The sequence below is a fragment of the Eulemur rufifrons genome, unplaced genomic scaffold (genome assembly GCF_041146395.1).
Source record: "Eulemur rufifrons isolate Redbay unplaced genomic scaffold, OSU_ERuf_1 scaffold_105, whole genome shotgun sequence".
Classification (NCBI taxonomy): Eukaryota; Metazoa; Chordata; class Mammalia; order Primates; family Lemuridae; genus Eulemur; species Eulemur rufifrons.
This window is the reverse complement of record NW_027182887.1, coordinates 564,291-587,967: the sequence shown is the minus strand read 5'-3', so window position 1 is coordinate 587,967 and position 23,677 is coordinate 564,291. Positions and strand designations below refer to the sequence as shown.

General features: G+C 42.9%; 1 non-coding gene across 1 annotated transcript; it reads left to right on the top strand.

Annotated features, from left to right (window-relative positions):
• The first annotated feature begins 6,715 nt into the window (after positions 1-6,715).
• Positions 6,716-6,822, top strand: LOC138379619 (U6 spliceosomal RNA). The gene has a single exon (XR_011232256.1). It is a non-coding gene; the product is annotated as a U6 spliceosomal RNA (small nuclear RNA).
• The last annotated feature ends 16,855 nt before the right edge of the window (positions 6,823-23,677 follow it).

Genomic DNA, 23,677 nt, shown 5'->3' with positions numbered 1-23,677 from the left:
TGGAGACGGTTAGGGTTACGTTTAGGGGTTAGCATTAGGGTTAGGGTTAGGGTTAAGGGATAGGATTAGGGTTAAGTGTTGGGCTTAGGGTTAGGGTTTAGTCTTAGGGTTAGCATTAAGGATTAGGTTTAGGGTCAGGGTTAAATGCTTGGGTGCGGGTAATGGTTAGCGTCAGGGTTAAGGTTCACGGATAGGGTTAGTGTTAAGGGTTACGGGTAGGTTTAGGGTTCAGGGTTAGAGTTAGCATTAGGGCTTAAGGTTAGGATTAGGTGGTAGGTTCGATTTAGGGTTAGATCTAGGCGTTAGGGTAAGGGCTAGCGTTAGGGTTAAGAGATAGGGTTAGGTTTAATGCTTAGGATTAGGGTTAGGGTTTGGGGTTAAAGTAAGTGTTAGGGGTTAGGTTTAAGGATCCAAGGCTAGGGTTATTTTTAGCTGTAGTGTTAGGGTTAGGGATAAGGGATCCCATTAGCATTAAGGGTCTTCCTTACTGTAGGGTTAAGGGTTAGGCTTAGAGTTAAAGGTGAAGGTTAGGGTCAGTGTTAAGATTTAGGGTGAGGGTTAACGGTTAGGGTAAAGGTTAAGTGTTAGGGTTAGGGATTAGTGATTAGGGTTTTTGGTTAGTGTTAGGGTTAGCGGTTAGGAGTTACTGTTTTCTCAAGGGGTATGGTTAGAATTAGGATTGGGGTTAGAGTTAGGGTGAGGTATAGGGGTTAGGTTTAGGGGTTAGTTTTAGGGTAAAAGGATAGGATTAGGGTTACGGGTTGGGCTTAGGTTTAGGGTTAAAGTTCACTGCTAGGGTTAGGGATAGGGTTCAGGGTTAGCTTTAGGGGTTCTGGTTAGGGTTAGGTGTTAGGTTAGTGTCAGGGTTAGGTCTAGTCGTGAGGGTAAGGTTTAGGGTTAGCTTTAAGAGCTAGGGTTAGATTTAGTGGTTAGGATTAGGATTAGGGTTAAGGGTTAGGGTAAGGCTTAGGGGTGAGGGTGAAGGGTTAGGGTCAAGGGTTAGGGTTTTTGTTAGGCATTGCGTTGGGGTTAGAAGTAAGGGTTACTGTCAGTGTTAGGGTTGTAGGTAGGGTTACGGTTAGGGTTAGCGGTTTAGAATTAGGGTTAGGGATTAGGTGTCACAGTGATTACTAGGAGATAGGGTTAGAATTATGGGATAGGGGTTGTTCTCAGGAAATGGGTTATGCATTAACGTTAGGATAAGAGGTTAAAGTTAGGCGCACGGTGAGGTTTACGTGTTAAGGGGAGAAATAGGAACAGGGTTGGGTGTTATGTTCAGGGTTAGGGTTATCTGTTAAAGGTATTGTTTATGCTTAGCGCACGGGCCCTGTCTGCATTGGGCGGGCGGGGGGAGTTTAGGGGGCTGGGATTGTACCCGGGAACCCACTCTCTCATACTCTGGGTATGAGCCCGTGGGTTTCATGCAGGACGCAGAGGTAGAGCCTCCTTTCACGCATGGCATGGGAGGATTGCAGGCTTTCTAAACTCTAAGAAAGCAAGAAGTCTGAGAATTAGATTTAGGGTTAGGATTATGGTTAGGGTTAAGGATGAAGTTTAGTGTTAGGGTGAGGGCTCTAGGGTTACGGATTAGGGTTAGGGTTAAAGGTTACTCTTAGGTTTAATGGTTACACTTTGGTATAGGGTTGAGGTTTACCGTTAGGGTTAAGATGAGGGGTTAGGGTTTGGTACAGGGTTAGGGTTAAGTGTTAGGTTTAGGGTTGAAGATTAGGATTAGGGTTAGGATTAAAGGTTAGCGTGAGAGTTAACGCTTAGGGTTAAGGTTAAGAGTTAGGGTTTAGGGTTAGGTTTAGGGTTAGTGTTAGTTTTAGGGTTAGAGTTATGTGCTACGCTTTGTGTTAGAGGTTAGGGTTAGGTTTACTTGTCACGGTTAGGGTTACGTTTAGGGGGTAGCATTAGGGTTAGGGTTAGGGTTAAGGGATAGGATTAGGGATAAGTGTTGGGCTTAGGGTTAGGGTTTAGTGTTAGGGTTAGCATTAAGGATTAGGGTTAGGGTCAGGGTTAAATGCTTGGGTGCGGGTAATGGTTAGGGTCAGGGTTAAGGTTCACGGATAGGGTTAGTGTTAAGGGTTACGGGTAGGTTTAGGGTTCAGGGTTAGAGTTAGCATTAGGGCTTAAGGTTAGGATTAGGCGGTAGGTTAGACTTAGGGTTAGATCTAGGCGTTAGGGTAAGGGCTAGCGTTAGGGTTAAGAGATAGGGTTAGGTTTAATGCTTAGGATTAGGGTTAGGGTTTGGGGTTAAAGTAAGTGTTAGGGGTTAGGTTTAAGGATCAAAGGTTAGGGTTATTTTTAGCTGTAGTGTTAGGTTAGGGATAAGGGATCCCATTAGCATTAAGGGTCTTCCTTACTGTAGGGTTAAGGGTTAGGCTTAGAGTTAAAGGTTAAGGTTAGGGTCAGTGTTAAGATTTAGGGTGAGGGTTAACAGTTAGGGTAAAGGTTAAGCATTAGGGTTACTGATTAGTGATTAGGGATTTTGGTTAGTGTTAGGGTTAGCGGTTAGGAGTTAGTGTTTTCTGAAGGGGTATGGTTAGAATTAGGATTGGGGTTAAAGTTAGGGTGAGGTATAGGGGTTAGGTTTAGGGGTTAGTTTTGGGGTAAAAGGATAGGATTAGGGTTACGGGTTGGGCTTAGGTTTAGGGTTAAAGTTTACTGCTAGGGTTAGGGATGGGTTCAGGGTTAGCTTTAGGGGTTCTGGTTAGGGTTAGGTGTTAGGTTAGTGTCAGGGTTAGGTCTAGTCGTGAGGGTAAGGTTTAGGGTTAGCTTTAAGAGCTAGGGTTAGGTTTAATGGTTAGGATTAGGATTAGGGTTAAGGGTTAGGGTAAGGTTTAGGGGTTAGGGTGAAGGGTTAGGGTCAAGGGTTAGGGTTTTTGTTAGGCATAGCGTTGGGGTTAGAAGTAAGGGTTACTGTCAGTGTTAGGGTTGTAGGTAGGGTTACGGTTAGGGTTAGCGGTTTAGAATTAGGGTTAGGGATTAGGTGTCACAGTGATGACTAGGAGATAGGGTTAGAATTATGGGATAGGGGTTGTTCTCAAGAAATGGGTTATGCATTAACGTTAGGATAAGAGGTTAAAGTTAGGCGCACGGTGAGGTTTACGTGTTAAGGGGAGAAATAGGAACAGGGTTGGGTGTTATGTTCAGGGTTAGGGTTATCTGTTAAAGGTATTGTTTATGCTTAGTGCACGGGCCCTGTGTGCATTAGGCGTGCGGGGGGAGTTTAGGGGGCTGGGATTGTACCCGGGAACCCATTCTATCATACTCTGGGTATGGGCCCGTGGGTTTCATGCAGGACACAGTGGTAGAGCCTCCTTTCACGCATGGCATGGGTGGATTGCAGGCTTTCTAAACTCTAAGAAAGCAAGAAGTCTGAGAATTAGATTTAGGGTTAGGATTATGGTTAGGGTTAAGGATGAAGTTTAGTGTTAGGGTGAGGGCTTAGGGTTAGGGATTAGGGTTAGGGCTAAAGGTTACTCTTAGGTTTAACGGTTCCACTGTGGTTTAGGGTTGAGGTTTATGGTTAGGGTTAAGATGAGGGTTTAGGGTTTGGTACAGCGTTAGAGTTAAGTATTAGGTTTAGTGTTGAAGATAGGATTAGGGTTAGGATTAAAGGTTAGCGTGAGAGTTAACGCTTAGGGTTAAGGTTAAGAGTTAGGGTTTAGGGTTAGGTTTAGGGTTAGTGTTAGTTTTAGGGTTAGAGTTATGTGCTATGGTTTGTGTTAGCGGTTAGGGTTAGGTTTACTGGAGACGGTTAGGGTTACGTTTAGGGGTTAGCATTAGGGTTAGGGTTAGGGTTAAGGGATAGGATTAGGGTTAAGTGTTGGGCTTAGGGTTAGGGTTTAGTCTTAGGGTTAGCATTAAGGATTAGGGTTAGGGTCAGGGTTAAATGCTTGGGTGCGGGTAATGGTTAGCGTCAGGGTTAAGGTTCACGGATAGGGTTAGTGTTAAGGGTTACGGGTAGGTTTAGGGTTCAGGGTTAGAGTTAGCATTAGGGCTTAAGGTTAGGATTAGGCGGTAGGTTCAATTTAGGGTTAGATCTAGGCGTTAGGGTAAGGGCTAGCGTTAGGGTTAAGAGATAGGGTTAGGTTTAATGCTTAGGATTAGGGTTAGGGTTTGGGGTTAAATTAAGTGTTAGGGGTTAGGTTTAAGGATCCAAGGCTAGGGTTATTTTTAGCTGTAGTGTTAGGGTTAGGGATAAGGGATCCCATTAGCATTAAGGGTCTTCCTTACTGTAGGGTTAAGGGTTAGGCTTAGAGTTAAAGGTTAAGGTTAGGGTCAGTGTTAAGATTTAGGGTGAGGGTTAACGGTTAGGGTAAAGGTTAAGTGTTAGGGTTAGGGATTAGTGATTAGGGTTTTTGGTTAGTGTTAGGGTTAGCGGTTAGGAGTTACTGTTTTCTGAAGGGGTATGGTTAGAATTAGGATTGGGGTTAGAGTTAGGGTGAGGTATAGGGGTTAGGTTTAGGGGTTAGTTTTAGGGTAAAAGGATAGGATTAGGGTTACGGGTTGGGCTTAGGTTTAGGGTTAAAGTTCACTGCTAGGGTTAGGGATAGGGTTCAGGGTTAGCTTTAGGGGTTCTGGTTAGGGTTAGGTGTTAGGTTAGTGTCAGGGTTAGGTCTAGTCGTGAGGGTAAGGTTTAGGGTTAGCTTTAAGACCTAGGGTTAGATTTAGTGGTTAGGATTAGGATTAGGGTTAAGGGTTAGGGTAAGGCTTAGGGGTGAGGGTGAAGGGTTAGGGTCAAGGGTTAGGGTTTTTGTTAGGCATTGCGTTGGGGTTAGAAGTAAGGGTTACTGTCAGTGTTAGGGTTGTAGGTAGGGTTACGGTTAGGGTTAGCGGTTTAGAATTAGGGTTAGGGATTAGGTGTCACAGTGATGACTAGGAGATAGGGTTAGAATTATGGGATAGGGGTTGTTCTCAGGAAATGGGTTATGCATTAACGTTAGGATAAGAGGTTAAAGTTAGGCGCACGGTGAGGTTTACGTGTTAAGGGGAGAAATAGGAACAGGGTTGGGTGTTATGTTCAGGGTTAGGGTTATCTGGTAAAGGTATTGTTTATGCTTAGCGCACGGGCCCTGTCTGCATTAGGCGGGCGGGGGGAGTTTAGGGGGCTGGGATTGTACCCGGGAACCCACTCTATCATACTCTGGGTATGGGCCCGTGGGTTTCATGCAGGACACAGTGGTAGAGCCTCCTTTCACGCATGGCATGGGAGGATTGCAGGCTTTCTAAACTCTAAGAAAGCAAGAAGTCTGAGAATTAGATTTAGGGTTAGGATTCTGGTTAGGGTTAAGGATGAAGTTTAGTGTTAGGGTGAGGGCTTAGGGTTAGGGCTTAGGGTTAGGGTAAAGGTTACTCTTAGGTTTAACGGTTACACTTTTTTTTAGGGTTGAGGTTTACGGTTAGGGTTAAGATGAGGGGTTAGGGTTTGGTACAGGGTTAGGGTTAAGTGTTAGGTTTAGGGTTGAAGATTAGGATTAGGGTTAGGATTAAAGGTTAGCGTGAGAGTTAACGCTTAGGGTTAAGCTTAAGAGTTAGGGGTTAGGGTTAGGTTTAGGGCTCGTTTTAGGGTTAGAGTTATGTGCTATGGTTTGTGTTAGAGGTTAGGGTTAGGTTTACTGGTCACGGTGAGGGTTACGTTTAGGGGTTAGCATTATGGTTAGGGTTAAGGGATAGGATTAGGAATAAGTGTTGGGCTTAGGGTTAGGGTTTAGTGTTAGGGTTATCATTAAGGATTAGGGGTAGGTTCAGGGTTAAATGCTTTGGTGCGGGTAATGGTTAGGGTCAGGGTTAAGGTTGACAGATAGGGTTAGTGTTAAGGGTTACGGGTAGGTTTAGGGTTCAGTGTTAGAGTTAGCATTAGGGCTTAAGGTTAGGATTAGGCGGTAGGTTAGATTTAGGGTTAGATCTAGGCGTTAGGGTAAGGGCTAGCGTTAGGGTTAAGAGATAGGATTAGGTTTAATGCTTAGGATTAGGGTTAGGGTTTGGGGTTAAAGTAAGTGTTAGGGGTTAGGTTTAAGGATCAAAGGTTAGGGTTATTTTTAGCTGTAGTGTTAGGGTTAGGGATAAGGGATACCATAAGCATTAAGGGTCTTCCTTACTGTAGGGTTAAGGGTTAGGCTTAGAGTTAAAGGTTAAGGTTAGGGTCAGTGTTAAGATTTGGGGTGAGGGTTAACCGTTAGGGTAAAGGTTAAGCGTTAGGGTTAGGGATTAGTGATTAGGGTTTTTGGTTAGTGTTAGGGTTAGCTGTTAGGAGTTAGTGTTTTCTGAAGGGGTATGTTTAGAATTAGGATTGGGGTTAGAGTTAGGGTGAGGTATAGGGGTTAGGTTTAGGGTAAAAGGATAGGATTAGGGTTACGGGTTGGGCTTAGGTTTAGGGTTAAAGTTTACTGCTAGGGTTAGGGATAGGGTTCAGGGTTAGATTTAGGGGTCTGGTTAAGGTCAGGTGTTAGGTTAGTGTCAGGGTTAGGTCTAGTCGTGAGGGTAAGGTTTAGGGTTAGCTTTAAGAGCTAGGGTTAGGTTTAATGGTTAGGATTAGGATTAGGGTTAAGGGTTAGGGTAAGGCTTAGGTGTTAGGGTGAAGGGTTAGGGTCAAGGGTTAGGGTTTTTGTTAGGCATAGCGTTGGGGTTAGAAGTAAGGGTTACTGTCAGTGTTAGGGTTGTAGGTAGGGTTACGGTTAGGGTTAGCGGTTTAGAATTAGGGTTAGGGGTGCTCGCTTCGGCAGCACATATACTAAAATTGGAACGATACAGAGAAGATTAGCATGGCCCCTGCGCAAGGATGACACGCAAATTCGTGAAGCGTTCCATATTTTTGGCGTTTTTGGTGTTTTTTGGTTTGGCTTTTTGCGTTTCTTTTCTTTTTTCTTTTTTTTTTTTCTTTTTTTCTTTTTTTTCTTTTTCTTTTTTTTCTTTTCTCTTTCGTTTTCTCCTCTTTCTTTCCTTTCTTTCCTTTTCTTTTTTCTTTTTTTTTTTTTCTCTTCTCTTTCTCCTCTCTTTTCGCCTTCTAACTGGGGACCCACGGTGAGCTTCGGAACGGGCCAGGTCCCTGGCTCTGGTACATACCGGATCCTGAGTAGTCACCCCCAGGGCCGGAGATCTGCGGGCACGCAATTGCCACTCTAGGGCCCACAGCCAAGTCACTGCGGAGCAATAGGGTACCAAGAGGCTCCCCGGACGGCCCTCTCCCCTGGTCCACGGACCTTATATAGGATCCCTGCCCAAGTGTAAACACTGAATACTTCTCCAGAAGCGAGAGTGTGGAACCTGATCCCTGGGGACATTGGGCCAAGACAGACTTTTGCGCGTGGGAGCTACAGCAACTGGGGCGCTGAGCAAGCAAAGTCACCGTCCTCTCCCCATAGCTAGTATCTTGCCGGCAGATAGAGTCAGAAACCTCCCCTATAGAGGAAGAACCAAAGGGAAACAAACAAACAAACAAACAAAGAGAATTTCGGTCTACTATTAGTGTGGACCCTGCCTGCCTTCTGAAAGACCACAACACAGTGTCCTAACTCACCAAAGCGGTCCTGGATCACTCCAATCCTCTAGGATTGGACCCATCGGAAGCAGTCCCCCAACGGAAACAGAAAAATCTCTAAACAATACACAACAGTCTCCCCCTCTTGCCAAAAGAAGCAACATACCTAGACTGTTTCACAGCCTAAGAATAGAGCACAAAGAGTCCTGTTAACCAGACTAAACCTATAAGTAAAGATCCATCGACAAATCTAGATGGGAAGGACCCAGTGAAAAAACACGGAGAGCAAAAAGAATCAAATGGAAAGCTCATCCCCAAAGAGAAATACCAGCTCCCAACCATTTGACACAAACCAGACTCAAAACACCAACATGTCACAGGAAGAATTCCAATTATGGATTATAAACAAGCTGAATAATATACAAGAATCAATGGATAAACAACACAAGGAAAACACAAAAAAAATACAGGATTTGGAGGAAAAATTCACTAAAGAAATTGAAATATTGAAGAAAAACCAAACTGAACTCCTAGAAGTGAAGAATTCACTCAGAGAGCTACAAAACACTGTGGAAAGTCTCAAGAGCAGGGTAGATCAAACAGAGGAAAGAATCTCAGAAATTGAAGATAACTCCTTCCAACTAAATAAGTCAGTCACAGAGATAGATCGAAAAAGTAAGAGAAATGATCTGAGTCTTCAAGAAATGTGGGATTATGTGAAGAAACCTAACTTGAGAGTTATTGGCATTCCTGAGGGTGAAGAAGATAACAAGCAAGGGTTGGACAAGCTATTTGAAGACATAATCGAGGAAAATTTTCCAGGCCTTGCCAATACTCTAGACATACAGATTCAAGAAGCTCAAAGGACCCCTGGGAGATTCATAGCAAATAGGAAAACACCACGCCACGTAGTCATCAGGCTGACCAAAATATCCACTAAAGAGTCACTTCTCCGAGCTGTAAGGAGAAAGAAACAAGTAACTTACAAAGGAAAACCCATCAGAATTACGCCAGATTTCTCAGCTGAAACCTTACAAGCAAGAAGAGGTTGGGGCCCCATTTTCACGCTTCTGAAACAGAATAATGCCCAGCCTAGAATCTTGTACCCAGCTAAGCTAAGTTTTCTATACGAAGGAGAAATCAAGACATTCTCAGATAAACAAAGGTTGAGGGAATTCACCAAGACAAGACCAGCCCTCCAAGAAGTACTCAAAAGAGAATTATACACGGATCAGCACAAGAAAGATCCACGAATGTAAAACTACTCAAGAGCTAAAGATGAAATTCCAGATACCACAATGGCCCAGGAGAGAAAACATCACAATGAAGTTCTACCCAACAAGCTGAACAAAAAACTGTCTCACCTATCAGTTTTCTCAATAAATGTGAATGGCTTGAACTCCCCGCTCAAGAGACATAGACTGGCCCAATGGATAAAAAAATACAATCCAAGTATCTGCTGTCTTCAAGAAACTCACCTAACCTGCAAAGATGCATTTAGACTGAAAATAAAAGGATGGAAATCGATATTTCAAGCAAATGGTAACCAAAAGAAAGCTGGTGTGGCAATCTTAATTTCCAATAACTTAGCTTTCAAACCAACAAAAATAATAAAAGACAAAGATGGCTACTACATACTGATTAAAGGCACAATTCATCAAGAAGCCATGACTATACTCAATATATATGCACCCAACCTAGGTGCACCTAGATTCATAAAGCAAACCCTACTAGATCTCAACCAAATGATAGATAACAATACTGTAATAGCTGGAGACTTTAACACCCCACTGACAGTACAGGACAGATCCTCTAAACAGAAAATAAACAAAGACATAATGGACCTCAATAGAATGCTAGAACAAATGGGCATGGCTGACATCTATAGGACATTCTACCCAAAGTCCACAGAATATACATTCTTCTCATCAGCTCACGGGACATTCTCTAAGATTGACCATGTCCTAGGACATAAATCATGTCTTCAAAAATTCAAAAAAATAGAAATTATACCATGCATCTTCTCAGATCACAGCGGAATAAAAGTAACAATGATCACAAACAGAAACCCTCACTCTTACTCAAAGTCATGGAAGCTAAATAACCTTCTCCTGAATAATTATTCTATAAAAGAAGAAATCAAGATGGAAATCAAAAATTTCTTTGAATTAAATGACAACGGAGATACAACTTATCAAAATCTATGGGATGCAGCTAAAGCAGTCCTGAGAGGAAAATTCATATCCATAAATGCCTATATCAAAAAGACAGAAAACATGCAAATAGACAACCTAACGAATAGACTCAAAGAACTGGAGAAAGAAGAACAGAACGATCCCAAACCCAGCAGAAGGCGAGAAATTACTAAGATCAAATCAGAACTAAATGAAAAGGACAACAAAGAAACTATAAGGGAAATTAATAAAACAAAAAGTTGGTTCTTTGAAAAGATAAACAAAATAGACACACCTCTGGCTAGACTAACCAAGAGCACAAAAGTAAAATCTCTAATAACCTCCATTAGGAACATGAAAGGAGAAATCACAACTGATGCTACAGAGATACAAGATATCATCTATGAATTCTACAAAAATCTTTATGCACACAAACTGGAGAACGTGGAGGAAATGGACAAATTTTTAGAAACACATAGTCTTCCCAGGCTCAACCAGGAAGAAATAGAGCACCTGAACAGACCAATATCAAGAACTGAAATCGAAACAGCAATAAAAAACCTTCCCAAAAAGAAAAGCCCTTGTCCAGATGGGTTCACACCTGAATTTTACCATACATACAAAGAAGAACTGGTGCCCATCCTACATAAACTATTCTCCAATATTGAGAAGGATGGAGTTCTCCCTAACACGTTCTACCAAGCCAATATAACATTAATACCAAAACCTGGAAAGGACACAACAAAAATAGAGAACTACAGACCAATTTCCCTCATGAATATAGATGCAAAAATTTTCAATAAAATACTAGCAAATCGAATCCAAGTACTTATCAAAAAAGTAATCCACCACGACCAAGTGGGCTTCATCCCCGAGATGCAGGGGTGGTTCAACATACGTAAATCTATAAATGTAATTCACCACATAAATAGAAGCAAAAACAAAAACCATATGATACTCTCATTAGATGCAGAAAAAGCATTTGACAAAATTCAACACCCTTTTATGATAAAAACGCTTAACAAAATAGGCATTGATGGAACCTACCTAAAAATGATACAAGCCATATATGACAAACCCACAGCCAACATCATACTGAATGGGGAAAAACTGAAAGCACTCCCACTTAGAACTGGAACCAGACAGGGCTGCCCATTGTCTCCATTACTTTTCAACATAGTATTGGAAGTCCTTGCGAGAGCTATCAGGCAAGAGAGCAGAATCAAGGGAGTCCAAATAGGGAAGGAAGAGATCAAACTCTCACTTTTTGCTGATGATATGATGTTATATCTGGAAAACCCCCAGGATTCAACCAAGAGACTCCTGGAATTGATTAACGAATACAGCAAAGTCTCAGGCTACAAAATTAATATACACAAATCAGAGGCATTTATATATGCCAATAACAGTCAATCGGAAAACCAAATTAAAGACTCAATACCCTTCAAAATAGCAACAAAGAAAATAAAATATCTAGGTATATACCTAACTAAAGAGGTAAAGGACCTCTATAAGGAAAACTATGAAACACTGAGAAAAGAAATAGCAGAACTTGCAAATAGATGGAAAAATATACCATGCTCATGGATCAGAAGAATCAACATTGTTAAAATGTCTATACTACCCAAAGTGATCTACAGATTCAATGCAATCCCTATTAAATTACCAACATCATTCTTTACAGACATAGAGAAAATAATTATACACTTTGTATGGAATCAAAGAAGACCCCGTATAGCAAAAGCAATTTTAAGCAACAAAAACAAAATGGGAGGTATTAATTTGCCAGACCTCAAACTATACTACAAGGCTGTGGTTCTTAAAACAGCCTGGTATTGGCACAAGTGCAGGGACACAGACCAGTGGAACACAACAGAAAATCCAAATATAGAACCATCCTCATATAGTCACCTAATTTTCGACAAAGCGGGAAAGAATATACTCTGGGGACAAGAATCCCTATTCAACAAATGGTGTTGGGAGAATTGGTTAGCCACTTGTAGAAGACTGAAACAGGACCCACAGCTTTCACCTCTCACAAAAATCAAATCACGGTGGATAACAGACTTAAACCTTAGGCGTGATACAATCAGAATTCTAGAAGAAAATGTAGGAAAGACTCTTACAGACATTGGCCTAGGCAAAGAATTTATGAAGAAGACCCCCAAGGCAATCACAGCAGCAACAAAAATAAATGAATGGGACATGATTAAATTAAAAAGCTTCTGCACAGCCAAAGAAACAGTCCAGAGAATAAACAGACCACCTACAGAATGGGAAAAAATTTTTGCATACTACACATCAGATAAAGGACTGATAACAAGAATCTATTTAGAACTCAGGAAAATCAGCAAGAAAAAATCAAGCAACCCTATCAAAAAGTGGGCAAAGGACATGAATAGAAATTTTTCAAAAGAAGATATAAAAATGGCTAACAAACATATGAAAAAGTGTTCAACATCTCTAATCATCAGGGAAATGCAAATCAAAACCACAATGAGATATCACTTAACCCCAGTGAGAATGGCCTTTATCAAAAAAACCCAAAACAACACATGTTGGCGTGGGTGTGGAGAGACAGGAACACTAATACACTGCTGGTGGGACTGCAAACTAGTGCAACCTCTGTGGAAAGCATTATGGAGGTATCTTAAACAGATTCAAGTAGACCTGCCATTTGACCCAGCAATCCCATTACTGGGCATATACCCAAAGGAAAAAAGGTCATTCTGTAACAAAGGCACGTGTACCCAAATGTTTATAGCAGCACAATTCACAATAGCAAAGATGTGGAAACAACCCAAATGCCCATCAATACATGATTGGATTAGTAAACTGTGGTATATGTATACCATGGAATACTACTCAGCTATAAGGAATGATGAAGATACAACATCTCTATGGTTCTCCTGGAGAGAGTTGGAACCCATTATATTAAGTGAAGTATCCCAAGAATGGAAAAACAAGCATCACATGTACTCACCAGAAAATTGGTTTCCTTGATCATCACCTAAATACAAATCTGGAAACGACACCAATTGGACATCAGACTGAGGTGGGGGGTGGGGGAGGGGATGGGGGTATGCCTACACAATGAGTGCATTGCGCACCGTTTGGGGAGTGGTAACATTTGAAGGTGCTGACTCGGGAAAGGGGGGGTGGGGAAAAAATATGAAACTATTGTTTTTAACTTGCACTGTTCACTTAATAATTTATCATGAATATTTCCCATATTATTTCATATCATTGTACAAGAAATAATGTATACATTATGAGGACATACTGTATCTAACAAGATATACTGTTAGACTCTTTGATTCTGTAAAATGAAAAAAAAAAAAAAGGAAAAAAAAAAGAATTAGGGTTAGGGATTAGGTGTCACAGTGATGACTAGGAGATAGGGTTAGAATTATGGGATAGGGGTTGTTGTCAGGAAATGGGTTATGCATTAACGTTAGGATAAGAGGTTAAAGTTAGGCGCACGGAGAGGTTTACGTGCTAAGGGGAGAAATAGGAACAGGGTTGGGTGTTATGTTCAGGGTTAGGGTTATCTGTTAAAGGTATTGTTTATGCTTAGCGCACGGGCCCTGTCTGCATTAGGCGGGCGGAGGGAGTTTAGGGGCCTGGGATTGTACCCGGGAACCCACTCTATCATACTCTGGGTATGGGCCCGTGGGTTTCATGCAGGACACAGTGGTAGAGCCTCCTTTCACGCATGGCATGGGAGGATTGCAGGCTTTCTAAACTCTAAGAAAGCAAGAAGTCTGAGAATGAGATTTAGGGTTGGATTATGGTTAGGGTTAAGGATGAAGTTTAGTGTTAGGGTGAGGGCTTAGGGTTAGGGATTAGGGTTAGGGTTAAAGATTACTCTTAGGTTTAACGGTTACACTTTGGTTTAGGGTTGAGGTTTACGGTTAGGGTTAAGATGAGGGGTTAGGGTTTGGTACAGGGTTAGGGTTAAGTGTTAGGTTTAGGGTTGAAGATTAGGATTAGGGTTAGGATTAAAGGTTAGCGTGAGAGTTAACGCTTAGGGTTAAGGTTAAGAGTTAGGGTTTAGGGTTAGGGTTAGGGTAAGGGTTAGTTTTAGGGTTAGAGTTATGTGCTATGATTTGTGTTAGAGGTTAGGGTTAGGTTTACTGGGAAAGGATAGGGTTACGTTTAGGGGTTAGCATTAGGGTTAGGGTTAGGGTTAAGGGATAGGATTAGGGTTAAGTGTTGGGCTTAGGGTTAGGGTTTAGTCTTAGGGTTAGCATTAAGGATTAGGGTTAGGGTCAGGGTTAAATGCTTGGGTGCGGGTAATGGTTAGGGTCAGGGTTAAGGTTCACAGATAGGGTTAGTGTTAAGGGTTATGGGTAGGTTTAGGGTTCAGGGTTAGAGTTAGCATTAGGGCTTAAGGTTAGGATTAGGCGGTAGGTTCGATTTAGGGTTAGATCTAGGCGTTAGGGTAAGGGCTAGCGTTAGGGTTCAGAGACAGGGTTAGGTTTAATGCTTATAATTAGGGTTAGGTTTTGGGGTTAAAGTAAGTGTTAGGGGTTAGGTTTAAGGATCCAAGGTTAGGGTTATTTTTAGCTGTAGTGTTAGGGTTAGGGATAAGGGATCCCATTAGCATTAAGGGTCTTCCTTACTGTAGGATTAAGGGATTGGCTTAGAGTTAAAGGTTAAGGTTAGGGTCAGTGTTAAGATTTAGGGTGAGGGTTAACAGTTAGGGTAAAGGTTAAGCGTTAGGGTTAGGGATTAGTGATTAGGGTTTTTGGTTAGTGTTAGGGTTAGCGGCTAGGAGTTAGTGTTTTATGAAGGGGTATGGTTAGAACTAGGATTGGGGTTAGAGTTAGGGTGAGGTATAGGGGTTAGGTTTAGGGGTTAGTTTTAGGGTAAAAGGATAGGATTAGGGTTACGGGTTGGGCTTAGGTTTAGGGTTAAAGTTTACTGCTAGGGTTAGGGATAGGGTTCAGGGTTAGCTTTAGGCGTTCTGGTTAGGGTTAGGTGTTAGGTTAGTGTCAGGGTTAGGTCTAGTCGTGAGGGTAAGGTTTAGGGTTAGCTTTAAGAGCTAGGGTTAGGTTTAATGGTTAGGATTAGGATTAGGGTTAAGGGTTAGGGTAAGGCTTAGGGGTTAGGGTCAAGGGTTAGGGTGAAGGGTTAGGGTTTTTGTTAGGCATAGCGTTGGGGTTAGAAGTAAGGGTTACTGTCAGTGTTAGGGTTGTAGGTAGGGTTACAGTTAGGGTTAGCGGTTTAGAATTAGGGTTAGGGATTAGGTGTCACAGTGATGACTAGGAGATAGGGTTAGAATTATGGGATAGGGGTTGTTCTCAAGAAATGGGTTATGCATTAACGTTAGGATAAGAGGTTAAAGTTAGGCGCACGGTGAGGTTTACGTGTTAAGGGGAGAAATAGGAACAGGGTTGGGTGTTATGTTCAGGGTTAGGGTTATCTGGTAAAGGTATTGTTTATGCTTAGCGCACGGGCCCTGTCTGCATTAGGCGGGCGGGGGGAGTTTAGGGGGCTGGGATTGTACCCGGGAACCCACTCTATCATACTCTGGGTATGGGCCCGTGGGTTTCATGCAGGACACAGTGGTAGAGCCTCCTTTCACGCATGGCATGGGAGGATTGCAGGCTTTCTAAACTCTAAGAAAGCAAGAAGTCTGAGAATTAGATTTAGGGTTAGGATTATGGTTAGGGTTAAGGATGAAGTTTAGTGTTAGGGTGAGGGCTTAGGGTTAGGGATTAGGGTTAGGGCTAAAGGTTACTCTTAGGTTTAACGGTTCCACTGTGGTTTAGGGTTGAGGTTTATGGTTAGGGTTAAGATGAGGGGTTAGGGTTTGGTACAGCGTTAGAGTTAAGTATTAGGTTTAGTGTTGAAGATAGGATTAGGGTTAGGATTAAAGGTTAGCGTGAGAGTTAACGCTTAGGGTTAAGGTTAAGAGTTAGGGTTTAGGGTTAGGTTTAGGGTTAGGGTTAGTTTTAGGGTTAGAGTTATGTGCTATGGTTTGTGTTAGCGGTTAGGGTTAGGTTTACTGGTGACGGTTAGGGTTACGTTTAGGGGTTAGCATTAGGGTTAGGGTTAGGGTTAAGGGATAGAATTAGGGTTAAGTGTTGGGCTTAGGGTTAGGGTTTAGTGTTAGGGTTAGCATTAAGGATTAGGGTTAGGGTCAGGGTTAAATGCTTGGGTGCGGGTAATGGTTAGCGTCAGGGTTAAGGTTCACGGATAGGTTTAGTGTTAAGGGTTACGGGTAGGTTTAGGGTTCAGGGTTAGAGTTAGCATTAGGGCTTAAGGTTAGGATTAGGCGGTAGGTTCGATTTAGGGTTAGATCTAGGCGTTAGGGTAAGGGCTAGCGTTAGGGTTAAGAGATAGGGTTAGGTTTAATGCTTAGGATTAGGGTTAGGGTTTGGGGTTAAAGTAAGTGTTAGGGGTTAGGTTTCAGGATCCAAGGCTAGGGTTATTTTTAGCTGTAGTGTTAGGGTTAGGGATAAGGGATCCCATTAGCATTAAGGGTCTTCCTTACTGTAGGGTTAAGGGTTAGGCTTAGAGTTAAAGGTTAAGGTTAGGGTCAGTGTTAAGATTTAGGGTGAGGGTTAACGGTTAGGGTAAAGGTTAAGCGTTAGGGTTAGGGATTACTGATTAGGGTTTTTGGTTAGTGTTAGGGTTAGCGGTTAGGAGTTACTGTTTTCTGAAGGGGTATGGTTAGAATTAGGATTGGGGTTAGAGTTAGGGTGAGGTATAGGGGTTAGGTTTAGGGGTTAGTTTTAGGGTAAAAGGATAGGATTAGGGTTACGGGTTGGGCTTAGGTTTAGGGTTAAAGTTTACTGCTAGGGTTAGGGATAGGGTTCAGGCTTAGCTTTAGGGGTTCTGCTTAGGGTTAGGTGTTAGGTTAGTGTCAGCGTTAGGTCTAGTCGTGAGGGTAAGGTTTAGGGTTAGCTTTAAGAGCTAGCGTTAGGTTTAATGGTTAGGATTAGGATTAGGGTTAAGGGTTAGGGTAAGGCTTAGGGGTTAGGGTGCAGGGTTAGGGTTTTTGTTAGGCATAGCGTTGGGGTTAGAAGTAAGGGTTACTGTCAGTGTTAGGGTTGTTGGTAGGGTTACGGTTAGGGTTAGCGGTTTAGAATTAGGGTTAGGGATTAGGTGTCACAGTGATGACTAGGAGATAGGGTTAGAATTATGGGATAGGGGTTGTTCTCAGGAAATGGGTTATGCATTAACGTTAGGATAAGAGGTTAAAGTTAGGCGCACGGTGAGGTTTACGTGTTAAGGGGAGAAATAGGAACAGGGTTGGGTGTTATGTTCAGGGTTAGGGTTATCTGTTAAAGGTTTTGTTTCTGCTTAGCGCACGGGCCCTGTCTGCATTAGGCGGGCGGGGGGAGTTTAGGGGGCTGGGATTGTACCCGGGAACACACTCTATCATAATCTGGGTATGGGCCCGTGGGTTTCATGCAGGACACAGTGGTAGAGCCTCCTTTCACGCATGGCATGGGAGGATTGCAGGCTTTCTAAACTCTAAGAAAGCAAGAAGTCTGAGAATTAGATTTAGGGTTCGGATTATCGTTAGGGTTAAGGATGAAGTTTAGTGTTAGTGTGAGGGCTTAGGGTTAGGGCTTAGGGTTAGGTTTAAATGTTACTGTTAGGTTTAACGGTTACACTTTGGTTTAGGGTTGAGGTTTACGGTTAGGGTTAAGATGAGGAGTTAGGGTTTGGTACAGGGTTAGGGTTAAGTGTTAGGTTTAGGGTTGAAGATTAGGATTAGGGTTAGGATTTAAGGTTACCGTGAGAGTTAACGCTTAGGGTTAAGGTTAAGAGTTAGGGTTAAGGGTTAGGGTTAGGGTTAGGGTTCGTTTTAGGGTTAGAGTTATGTGCTATAGTTTGTGTTAGAGGTTAGGGTTAATTTTACTGGTCACGGTTAGGGTTACGTTTAGGGGTTAGCATTAGGGTTAGGGTTAAGAGATAGGATTAGGGATAAGTGTTGGGCGTAGGGTGAGGGTTTAGTGTTAGGGTTATCATTAAGGATTAGGGGTAGGGTCAGTGTTAAATGCTTGGTTGTGGGTAATGGTTAGGGTCAGGATTAAGGTTCACGGATAGGGTTAGTGTTAAGGGTTACGGGTAGGTTTAGGGTTCAGGGTTAGAATTAGCATTAGGGCTTAAGGTTAGGATTAGGCGGTAGGTTCGATTTAGGGTTAGATCTAGGCATTAGGGTAAGGGCTAGCGTTAGGGTTAAGAGATAGGGTTAGGTTTAATGCTTAGGATTAGGGTTAGGGTTTGGGGTTAAAGTAGGTGTGAGGGGTTAGGTTTAAGGATCAAAGGTTAGGGTTATTTTTAGCTGTAGTGTTAGGGTTAGGGATAAGGGATCCCATTAGCATTAAGGGTCTTCCTTACTGTAGGGTTAAGGGTTAGGCTTAGAGTTAAAGGTTAAGGTTAGGGTCAGTGTTAAGATTTAGGGTGAGGGTTAACGGTTAGGGTAAAGGTTAAGCGTTAGGGTTAAGGATTAGTGATTAGGGTTTTTGGTTAGTGTTAGGGTTAGCAGTTAGGAGTTAGTGTTTTATGAAGGGGTATGGTTAGAATTAGGATTGGGGTTAGAGTTAGGGTGAGGTATAGGGGTTAGGTTTAGGGGTTAGTTTTAGGGTAAAAGAATAGGATTAGGGTTACGGGTTGGGCTTAGGTTTAGGGTTAAAGTTCACTGCTAGGGTTAGGGATAGGGTTCAGGGTTAGCTTTAGGGGTTCTGGTTAGGGTTAGGTGTTAGGTTAGTGTCAGGGTTAGGTCTAGTCGTGAGGGTAAGGTTTAGGGTTAGCTTTAAGAGCTAGGGTTAGGTTTAGTGGTTAGGATTAGGATTAGGGTTAAGGGTTAGGGTAAGGCTTAGGGGTGAGGGTGAAGGGTTAGGGTCAAGGGTTAGGGTTCTTGTAAGGCATAGCGTTGGGGTTAGAAGTAAGGGTTACTGTCAGTGTTAGGGTTGTAGGTAGGGTTACGGTTAGGGTTAGCGGTTTAGAATTAGGGTTAGGGATTAGGTGTCACAGTGATGACTAGGAGATAGGGTTAGAATTATGGGATAGGGGTTGTTCTCAGGAAATGGGTTATGCATTAACGTTAGGATAAGAGGTTAAAGTTAGGCGCACGGTGAGGTTTACGTGTTAAGGGGAGAAATAGGAACAGGGTTGGGTGTTATGTTCAGGGTTAGGGTTATCTGTTAAAGGTATTGTTTATGCTTAGCGCACGGGCCCTGTCTGCATTAGGCGGGCGGGGGGAGTTTAGGGGGCTGGGATTGTACCCGGGAACCCACTCTATCATACTCTGGGTATCGGCCCGTGGGTTTCATGCAGGACACAGTGGTAGAGCCTCCTTTCACGCATGGCATGGGAGGATTGCAGGCTTTCTAAACTCTAAGAAAGCAAGAAGTCTGAGAATTAGATTTAGGGTTAGGATTCTGGTTAGGGTTAAGGATGAAGTTTAGTGTTAGGGTGAGGGCTTAGGGTTAGGGCTTAGGGTTAGGGTAAAGGTTACTCTTAGGTTTAACGGTTACACTATTTTTTAGGGTTGAGGTTTACGGATAGGGTTAAGATGAGGGGTTAGGGTTTGGTACAGGCTTGGGTTAAGTGTTAGGTTTAGGGTTGAAGATTAGGATTAGGGTTAGGATTAAAGGTTAGCGTGAGAGTTAACGCTTAGGGTTAAGCTTAAGAGTTAGGGGTTAGGGTTAGGGTTAGGGATAGGGTTAGTTTTAGTTAGTTTAGTGCTATGGTTTGTGTTAGAGGTTAGGGTTAGGTCTACTGGTTACGGTTAGGGTTACGTTTAGGGGTTAGCATTAGGTTTAGGGTTAAGGGATAGGATTAGGGATAAGTGATGGGCTTAGGGTTAGGGTTTAGTGTTAGGGTTATCATTAAGGATTAGGGGTAGGTTCAGGGTTAAATGCTTTGGTGCGGGTAATGGTTAGGGTCAGGGTTAAGGTTGACGGATAGGGTTAGTGTTAAGGGTTACGGGTAGGTTTAGGGTTCAGGGTTAGAGTTAGCATTAGGGCTTAAGGTTAGGATTAGGCGGTAGGTTAGATTTAGGGTTAGATCTAGGCGTTAGGGTAAGGGCTAGCGTTAGGGTTAAGAGATAGGGTTAGGTTTAATGCTTCGCATTAGGGTTAGGGTTTGGGGTTAAAGTAAGTGTTAGGGGTTAGGTTTAAGGATCAAAGGTTAGGGTTATTTTTAGCTGTAGTGTTAGGGTTAGGGATAAGGGATCCCATTAGCATTAAGGGTCTTCCTTACTGTAGGATTAAGGGTTAGGCTAAGAGTTAAAGGTTAAGGTTAGGGTCAGTGTTAAGATTTAGGGTGAGGTTTAACGGTTAGGGTAAAGGTTAAGCGTTAGGGTTAGGGATTAGTGATTAGGGTTTTTGGATAGTGTTAGGGTTAGCGGTTAGGAGTTAGTGTTTTCTGAATGGGTATGGTTAGAATTAGGATTGCGGTAGAGTTAGGGTGAGGTATAGGGGTTAGGTTTAGGGGTTAGTTTTAGGGTAAAAGGTTAGGATTAGGGTTACGGGTTGGGCTTAGGTTTAGGGTTAAAGTTTACTGCTAGGGTTAGGGATAGGGTTCAGGGTTAGCTTTAGGGGTTCTGGTTAGGGTTAGGTGTTAGGTGAGTGTCAGGGTTAGGTCTAGTCGTGAGGGTAAGGTTTAGGGTTAGCTTTAAGAGCTAGGGTTAGGTTTAATGGTTAGGATTAGGATTAGGGTTAAGGGTTAGGGTAAGGCTTAGGGGTTAGGGTGAAGGTTTAGGGTTTTTGTTAGGCATAGCGTTGGGGTTAGAAGTAAGGGTTACTGTCAGTGTTAGGGTTGTAGGTAGGGATACGGTTAGGGTTAGCGGTTTACAATTAGGGTTAGGGATTAGGTGTCACAGTGATGACTAGGAGATAGGGTTAGAATTATGGGATAGGGGTTGTTCTCAGGAAATGGGTTATGCATTCACGTTAGGATAAGAGGATAAAGTTAGGCGCACGGTGAGGTTTACGTGTTAAGGGGAGAAATAGGAACAGGGTTGGGTGTTATGTTCAGGGTTAGGGTTATCTGTTAAAGGTATTGTTTATGCTTAGCGCACGGGCCCTGTCTGCATTAGGCGGGCGGGGGGAGTTTAGGGGGCTGGGATTGTACCCAGGAACCCACTCTATCATACTCTGGGTATGGGCCCGTGGGTTTCATGCAGGACACAGTTGTAGAGCCTCCTTTCACGCATGGCATGGGAGGATTGCAGGCTTTCTAAACTCTAAGGAAGCAAGAAAGTCTGAGAATTAGATTTAGGGTTAGGATTCTGGTTAGGGTTAAGGATGAAGTTTAGTGTTAGGGTGAGGGCTTAGGTTTAGGGAATAGGGTTAGGGTTAAAGGTTACTCTTAGGTTTAACGGTTACACTTTGGTTTAGGGTTGAGGTTTACGGTAGGGTTAAGATGAGGGGTTAGGGTTTGGTACAGGGTTAGGGTTAAGTGTTAGGTTTAGGACTGAAGATTAGGATTAGGGTTAGGATTAAAGGTTAGCGTGAGAGTTAACGCTTAGGGTTAAGGTTAAGAGTTATGGTTTAGGGTTAGGGTTAGGGTTAGTATTTGGGTTAGAGTTATGTGCTATGGTTTGTGTTAGAGGTTAGGGTTAGGTTTACTGGTCACGGTTAGGGTTACGTTTAGGGGGTAGCATTAGGGTTAGGGTTAGGTTTATGGGATAGGATAAGGAATAAGTGTTGGGTTAGGGTTAGGGTTTAGTGTTAGGGTTAGCATTAAGGATTAGGGTTAGGGTCAAGGTTAAATGCTTGGGTGCGGGTAATGGTTAGGGTCAGGGTTAAGGTTCACGGATAGGGTTAGTGTTAAGGATTACGGGTAGGTTTAGGGTTCAGGGTTAGTGTTAGCATTAGTGCTTAAGGTTAAGATGAGGGGGTAGGTTAGATTTAGGGTTAGACCTAGGCGTTAGGGTAAGGGCTAGCGTTAGGGTTAAGAGATAGGGTTAGGTTTAATGCTTAGGATTAGGGTTAGGGTTTGGGGTTAAAGTAAGTGTTAGGGGTTAGGTTTAAGGATCGAAGGTTAGTGTTATTTTTAGCTGTAGTGTTAGGGTTAGGGATAAGGGATCCCATTAGCATTAAGGGTCTTCCTTCCTGTAGCATTAAGAGTTAGGCTTAGAGTTAAAGTTTAAGGTTAGGGTCAGTGTTAAGATTTAGGGTGAGGGTTAACGGTTAGGGTAAAGGTTAAGCGTTAGGGTTAGGGATTATTGATTAGAGTTTTTGGTTAGTGTTGGGGTTAGCGGTTAGGAATTAGTGTTTTATGAAGGGGTATGGTTAGAATTAGGATTGGGGTTAGAGTTAGGGTGAGGTATAGGGGTTAGGTGTAGGGGTTAGTTTTAGGGTAAAAGGATAGGATTAGGGTTACGGGTTGGGCTTAGGTTTAAGGTTAAAGTTTACTGCTGGGGATAGGGATAGGGTTCAGGGTTAGCTTTAGGGGTTCTGGTTAGGGTTAGGTGTTAGGTTAGTGTCAGGGTTAGGTCTAGTCATGAGGGTAAGGTTTAGGGTTAGCTTTAAGAGCTAGGGTTACGTTTAATGGTTAGGATTAGGATTAGGGATAAGGGTTAGGGTAAGGCTTAGGGGTTAGGGTGAAGGGTTAGGGTTCTTGTTAGGCATAGCGTTGGGGTTAGAAGTAAGTTTTACTGTCAGTGTTAGGGTTGTAGGTAGGGTTACGGTTAGGGTTAGCGGTTTAGAATTAGGGTTAGGGATTAGGTGTCACAGTGATGACTAGGAGATAGGGTTAGAATTATGGGATAGGGGTTGTTCTCAGGAAATGGGTTATGCATTAACGTTAGGATAAGAGGTTAAAGTTAGGCGCACGGTGAGGTTTACGTGTTAAGGGGAGAAATAGGAACAGGGTTGGGTGTTATGTTCAGGGTTAGGGTTATCTGTTAAAGGTATTGTTTATGCTTAGCGCACGGGCCCTGTCTGCATTAGGCGGGCGGGGGGAGTTTAGGGGGCTGGGATTGTACTCGGGAACCTACTCTATCATACTCTGGGTATGGGCCCGTGGGTTTCATGCAGGACACAGTGGTAGAGCCTCCTTTCACGCATGGCATGGGAGGATTGCAGGCTTTCTAAACTCTAAGAAAGCAAGAAGTCTCAGAATTAGATTTAGGGTTAGGATTCTGGTTAGGGTTAAGGATGAAGTTTAGTGTTAGGGTGAGGGCTTAGGGTTAGGGATTAGGGTTAGGGTTAAAGGTTACTCTTAGGTTTAACGGTTACACTTTGGTTTAGGGTTGAGGTTTACGGTTAGGGTTAAGATGAGGGGTTGGGGTTTGGTACAGGGTTAGGGTTAAGTGTTAGGTTTAGGGTTGAAGATTAGGATTAGGGTTAGGATTAAAGGTTAGCGTGAGAGTTAACGGTTAGGGTTAAGGTTAAGAGTTAGGGTTTAGGGTTAGGGTTAGTGTTAGTTTTAGGTTTAGAGTTATGTGCTATGGTTTGTGTTAGAGGTTAGGGTTAGGTTTACTGGTCATCGTTAGGGTTACGTTTAGGGGTTAGCATTAGGGTTAGGGTTAGGGTTAGGGTTAAGGGATAGGATTACGGTTAAGTGTTGGCCTTAGGGTTAGGGTTTAGTGTTAGGGTTATCATTAAGGACTAGGGGGAGGGTCAGGGTTAAATGCCTGGGTGCGGGTAATGGTTAGGGTCAGGGTTAAGGTTCACGGATAGGGTTAGTGTTAAAGGTTACGGGTAGGTTTAGGGTTCAGGGTTAGTGTTAGGATTAGTGCTTAAGTTTAGGATTAGGCGGTAGGTTAGATTTAGGGTTAGATCTAGGCCTTAGGGTAAGGGCTAGCGTTAGGCTTAAGAGATAGGGTTAGGTTTAATGCTTAGGATTAGGGTTAGGGCTTGGGGTTAAAGGAAGTGTTAGGGGTTAGGTTTAAGGATCCAAGGTTAGGGTTATTTTTAGCTGTAGTGTTAGGGTTAGGGATAAGGGATCCCATTAGCATTAAGGGTCTTCCTACTGTAGGGTTAAGGGTTAGGCTTAGAGTTAAAGGTTAAGATTAGGGTCAGTGTTAAGATTTAGGGTGAGG